The sequence below is a fragment of the Brachyhypopomus gauderio genome, unplaced genomic scaffold (assembly GCF_052324685.1).
Source record: "Brachyhypopomus gauderio isolate BG-103 unplaced genomic scaffold, BGAUD_0.2 sc355, whole genome shotgun sequence".
NCBI lineage: Eukaryota > Metazoa > Chordata > Actinopteri > Gymnotiformes > Hypopomidae > Brachyhypopomus > Brachyhypopomus gauderio.
The window spans coordinates 55,020-61,743 of NW_027507176.1; the positions used below are offsets into that span (position 1 = coordinate 55,020).

A 6,724-nucleotide genomic window follows, 5' to 3' on the forward strand; every position below is an offset into this window, starting at 1 on the left:
ACGAGTCAACAGACACAGACATGAACAAGGAGTCCAGAAGAGAAATCAAACTAAAAGCTAAAAGAAAAGCAAAAGAGGAGACAGAAAACATCATTCCCTTGAGTGAGTGAATGAGTACAATGTTTACAACTTATTTTGTGGCATGTATAGGGACTTATTTAAGGTATTTTTCTTTGAACACAGTTCAGTAAAGCTCAGTATCAGTAAGGTTCATGTAAATGGTTTATTCACTGTGTATCTTTATGCTTGTAGCAGTACTGAAAGTCTTTCCCTTTAGAAAATCATTAATAAATTGCAATAATTAGAATTCACAGGAAACAAACACAGTTACATGTTACTCCTAGGTAGCGTTAAGTAACTTTGGAGTTCATTATTATGGGTCAGGGGCTGTACTGTGATACTGATCACATCACCCTGGTAAAACCTCTATTAATGTCAATACCAGAAAAACAAGCATCAACACAGCTCAACTGAAAAACATTCATCTGACATTCTCATGTAAAATTGATTAGTGTATGTTGAAGAAATTTTTTTTTGTTGTTGCAGAAGCTCCTGTGACCGATGATCTGGATAAGATGATCGATGATCTCTTCCACTTTCTCCAGGACTATTCTTCTGACCTTCCACCTCTAGGTGATCAAGAGACATTCATACAAAATCCCATACTGAAAACACATTTGCTAATTTACTGACATCAACTTGTTCAATACTTATTAATATCAATACCATAGAAGTTTACATTAACACATCAGCATCAGTACGATTCATGTAAATGGTTTATTCACTGTGTATCTTTATGCTTGTAGCAGTACTGGAAGTCTTTTCCTTTTGAAAATCATTAATAAATTGCAATAATCAGAATTCACAGGAAACAAACACAGTTACTCCTAGGTAGCGTTACGTAACTTTGGAGTTTATTGCTAGAGCCATTAAGTGAAAAATAAGAGAAAAAGAAACAGAAAATAGGTCTGTTCTATAGGATTTCTCTTTTCTTTCTATTTTTGTTGTTATTTTTGTCTGTTTTGTTCTTGTCTTTGTTCTTTTTTGTATTTCTCTGTAAAGCATCCTTGGGTACTTTGAAAGGCGCTATATAAGTGGAAATTATTATTATTATTATTATTATTATTATGGGTCAGGGGCTGTACTGTGATACTGATCACATCACCCTGGTAAAACCCCTATTAATGTCAATACCAGAAAAACAAGCATAAAAACAGCTCAAATTAAAAACATTCATCTGACATTCTCATGTAAAATTAGAGTATGTTGAAAAAAAAAATTTTGTTGTTGCAGAAACACCTGTTCTGGACTTTTCTTCTCATCTTCCACCTCTAGGTGATCAAGAAACATTCATACAAAAAACACATTTGCTAATTTACTGAAGTTTACATTAACACAGATCAGCTGAAAAATATTCACCTGTTATTACCACACAATATTTAATAAGGGCTTCTTGAAAAAAATTTTTTTGCAGAAGGAACTATGAAATATGTGTTCTCGACATCTGTCAGGAACCCTCACAGGCTCCCTTGGACAAGACTGAGGTCTCTTGCACCCTGCATGTAGGTGACCAAGAGACATTCATACAGAATCCTATGCTGATTACACGTTTGCTAATTTACTGACATCAACCTGTTCAATAGCTAGTAATATAAATAAGAGAGACTCTTACATTTACAGAAATCAGCTGAAAAATATTAACCTGTTATTACCATTTAATATTTAATAAGGGCGTGTTGAAAAAAAATCTTTTTTTTTGCAGAAGGAACTTTGAAAGGAACTCTCAACGAGTCCTGTCAGGAGATCTTGCAACTCACCTCTAGCCTGTTCCTGTGTCTTCATGTTGTTGTTGTTGTTGTGGTGTTTGTCCCTCAGGTGGGCGGAGCCCGCGATCCGTCTCACAGTCTTGTTGTTGTTGTTGTTGTGGTGTTTGTCCCTCAAGTTGGCGGAGCCCGTGATCCGTCTCACAGTCGTGTTTTTGTTGTTGTTGTGGTGTTTGTCCCTCAGGTGGGCGGAGCCCGCGATCCGTCTCACCTGAGGGTCGTTTGTTTGTCTATGTATGTCTTGTCTTTGTACCAGTTGACCGCTGGTTATTATACCCTTAATTTTGAACAAGTCACGGGTTTTTGGTTTACGCACTTATTCTATTAAACCATACATTTTCCCTAAGACTTGGCGTGATCGTTTCCTTTTTGTTTCACTCACCCTGCCCGTCACACATGCAAGTCTGTCAACATCGACTTTTCATCATCAGTTTAGGCTCCCATAATCCCTCATGTTCTGTTTTTACAATATAAAATATACAAATATATGCCTGTTCAGTTGTCTAGTCCGTTGTCAGTTGAATTACAACCATTTTTGCATCCCCCCAAAAAACTCTTTTTTTTTGTTTTTTTTTTGGTTCAACCACATTAACATACTCATTTGGTCCTATTGTTCAGTCTCAGAAAGCTATTGGGTCACACATTTGTATATAAGGCCTGCCCTCAGGTCGAGAAGTCACACAACCTCCAGATTTTTGAGAGAGCATCAACCCCTTCATTTACTGGACTGGATTTATCTGATTGAAGTAAGTAAAATGCTTTAAATATTTTTTTTTGTGTTTATTACAGTGTCTAGAACTTGTCCATATGTATTCATTGTGGAAAATGTGCATTACATTTTATTTAGAGCTTGTTTTGTAAGCGTTGCAATATTACAACGTTGGGTGAATGTGGTAGTCAAAATATCCCTGTTTTGAGAGGAACCTCTTCAGAGGACCTTCCATTTACATTTTTTCTATATAACTTTAAACTACACATGATTTATACATTCTAGCCTTATATTAGATTACATATTATTGTATTAGAAACTAGTTTGCAAAGGTATATATTGCCATATATAATCATTTTCATTTACTTATAATGAATTCTAACCACCTGCAACATTCAGTATTTTCCCCTTATCACAGAAAGCAGGACTTTCTAACAAAGAAATTCTTTTTGTGCATGTCTGCTCTTTGGCTTGGCTATTGATAAGGAAATGTTCCTATATCAATTCATAGACATAGCAGTTGTGGGGGATAATGGGGGAGGGCTTTTCTGTTGTTCTGGAGCAGGTGTTGATGCTCAGGAATGTAAGGTGTTGTTGTAAAATGGAGGTTACCTGCATACCTATTATTATGATAATCAGAGTTTACAATTGGTCAGCTATGCACTGTTGTGTGACCAGTGAAATGTGTGAATAGGTTATTTCAGTGCAATTTGTAAACACTAGGGTTAGGGTTAGGGTTAGGGTTTTTCTGCAGGTTATCTAGAATCTAATAAGCATGTGTGCTGTTTATATTCAATTTTATTTTTTCCATTTCAGAATGCGACCAGCAAGGACAGATCGTCGGTACGGTGTGATGGATGTGATTGAGATTATCCAAAATGGAGAGAGTGATGTGGACATAGAGTTTGACGACACTGATGCGAGTGATGAGGAGTCAGATAACGATGCCTGTGTAGACAAAGAAAACCAGGAACCCACTGACTGCACAGCCAGGACATTGGACATTGAGCCCCAATCAAATGAACACATCAAGCCCCGTGACAGATATCGCTGGCAAAAAAAGGATTTCATCAGTCCCAATACTGATTTTTCTGGTCCAGCTCTCGCAGATGATGCAACTGTCCTCCACACACCGCTGCAGTACTTTGAAAAGTTTGTCTCAGAAGACATGATTCAAGCTCTGGCAACCCATACAAATGAGTACAGCGTTCAAAGTAATGGAAGATCTGTGAACACCACAATCAAGGAAATACAGAAAATGTTGGGCATGTACCTGAGGATGGGCTTGGTCCAAATGGCTGGAACCCGTATGTATTGGGAGACAGATACGCGGCACTCCCCAGTTGCTGATGTGATGCCCCGCAACAGATTCCAATCTCTTTTGACAACATTACATTTTGTGAACAATTCAACAGTGTCAGAGACTGAAAAGAGGGACAAACTCTGGAAACTCAGACCATGGCTTGAGTCATACAGAGAGAAATGCCTGCAGGTGGCACCCGAAGAGCACAATTCTGTGGATGAGATGATGATTCCTTTCAAGGGGAGGTTCAGCAGCATCAAGCAGTATATGCGAGGCAAGCCACACCCATGGGGATTCAAAGTATGGGTGAGAGCTGGAATCTCTGGCATGATGCTTGACTTTGATGTTTACCAAGGGAGCAACACTGGAATACGAGTCAAATCTGAACTTGGATTGTCAGGTGATGTTGTGATGAAGCTTGCCTCCACACTTCCAAAGGGTCAGAACTACAAGATCTATGCAGACAACTATTTCACTTCTGTTCCATTGGTAGGGAAGCTCCTTGAGGATGGAATCCATTATGTGGGAACAGGCAGGCAGGTGCGCCTACCCAACTGCAATCTTGAAGATGACAAGAGCTTGAAGAAGAAGGGTAGAGGAAGCTTTGACTACAGAGTGGAGGGAAAACACAACATCTGTGCTGTCAAATGGTATGACAACAGGGCAGTCACACTAGTGTCATCCTTCGCTGGACCAGAACCTGTGGAGAAGATTCGACGCTGGGACAAAGCCAACAAAACCTACATTGAAGTTGAAAGGCCTTACATTGTGGGTACCTACAACAAATACATGGGAGGCGTGGATTTGTTGGACTCGTTCACAGCGAAATACAAGTTCGCCCTGAAATCCCGGCGTTGGTACATGTACATCTTCTGGCACACCATCACCCTTGCTGTGGTCAACGCCTGGCTCCTCTACAAGCGGCACTGCCAAGCTCTCAAGATGCCAAAGAAGGAGATAATGAACATGAGAAAGTTCCAGGCACAAGTAGCATCCTCTCTCATTCTGGTAAGAATCTATTTCTGCTATTTGCCATGTTTGTGACTTGTATCATCATACATTTTTAGCATATACATGCATTGATTATTAATAGTAATATTGATGCTTCTCTTTCCAGGTGAACACAACACCGAAAACTCCGAAGAGAGGACGACCATCTTCAAACCCAGATGCGGCAGGGAGTCCTTTGAATGCTGGGAAGAGACCATCCCCAGGTGATGGGAGTCCAAACTGTCCCTCTTCCAAGAAAGCATGTACACACCCCCCGCAGGATGTGCGCAAGGACCAAACTGGACATTTCCCAATGAAGGTGAAGAGAGGACGCTGCAGACACTGCAGTAAAGGGTATACTAATACCCAATGCAGCAAGTGTGATGTTCGCCTCTGTTTTTCAGAAGACAAGAACTGTTTCTGGGACTATCACTGTACATAAATGTTCTATTGACTACACACTGATGCCAGAGCTGTCCCAGTTCTTGTTGTTGCAATAAATGACTGTTCAGAACAACATGACTGAGGTTATTTTTCATGTTTTAGTGTTCTGGGACAAAAGCAAAACCCTGCAAAAGAATCCTTAGTTCTGTATTGTTGTTCAGACAATGAGTGCAAATGCAGGAGATTCTGCTCCCCATTGAGCCCAATGTTGCAATATTACAACGTTTCCATAAAACTTAACAAAACATATATTTTTTAAAAACACATCATTTTCAGCATCAAAGGCCTCCTACAACAACATCTTAATGGTTGAAAAAATTTTTTTTGGTGTTTTTCTATATCTGGGTCTTACAGGGTTAACATAAAATTCAAGGACCTTTCAATGACTTTCCAGGACCAACTTCCTCAAATTCAAGGACTGCACCTGCCAGCATTTACCTACTCTTACCCCTGAATATGTTATCAAAAAACGATGTTAATACAACGCAAATTCAAAAGACTGAATGTCATTTCAAGCCATGCATCCTGAAATTTTTTGTGCATGACATTAAGCGCTGATTCTACGAAAACGTCACTCACACTCAACATGACTGGCAAGTTAGCGATGCACATCTGAGATGACGACATTCACGTAAAATGGCTATAGTTGTTGAAGGATCAACAACTACCTACAGGAAACACTTGCTTTCGGTGCTGAACAAACAAACAAATTTCTCTACAGGAGAATGACCAAACTTTGCCAAGTAAAAGTCAGCATAAGCCCTGTAGAATCAATGTAATTTTAAATGAACTTGTGCTGGCAAAATAATGACATGTTGACAGTAGACAAATAATAATAATAATAACAATAATACACATATGCATATACACATACAGTACATACATAAAACAGAGGAGCAAAGCCATATAATGAGATCAAGGACCGTCAAGGACGGCTGTCTTTTATGCCTGTTTTCAAAAACTTTCCAGGGCCTTGAACTTATTTTTTCAGATTCACAAACTTTCAAGGATTTCAAGGACCCGTGGGAACCCTGGTTCATGGTCAGCCACTGGTCAGTGTTCATTCACACCGTCCCCTCAAAAGCCCTCAATGTCTAAAATACAGTAAATAGTACAGGAAGAGGTGCCTTACACAATCACCAACTATAACAGCCTAAAATGTGGTTAGAAATGAGGGGGAGAGACAAGTAATTTTTTTTTTACCTTATTTTCAGTAGTTTTTAGCACTTTGAGTTGCATGTATGTATGAAAGGTGCTATACAAATAAAGATTATTATTACAGTGGTACCTCGAGATACGAGCTGCTCTATATACGAGCAATCCAAGATACGAGCACCGAGACGAGCAAAATTTCTGTTCGACACCCGAGTGCACGCTCGAGATACGAGCATGAACCACTAGGTGGCAGTACAGTACTATATGGAAAAAAAGAAATAATTAATCAGCTCAAAGACA

General features: G+C 39.3%; 1 long non-coding RNA gene across 1 annotated transcript; it reads left to right on the plus strand.

Moving 5' to 3' along the window:
* The first annotated feature begins 1,195 nt into the window (after nt 1–1,195).
* On the plus strand, nt 1,196–1,902 carry LOC143504969 (uncharacterized). The gene is made up of 3 exons (XR_013127678.1): nt 1,196–1,335; nt 1,475–1,562; nt 1,763–1,902. It is a non-coding gene; the product is annotated as an uncharacterized LOC143504969 (long non-coding RNA).
* Nucleotides 1,903–6,724: the final 4,822 nt, after the last annotated feature.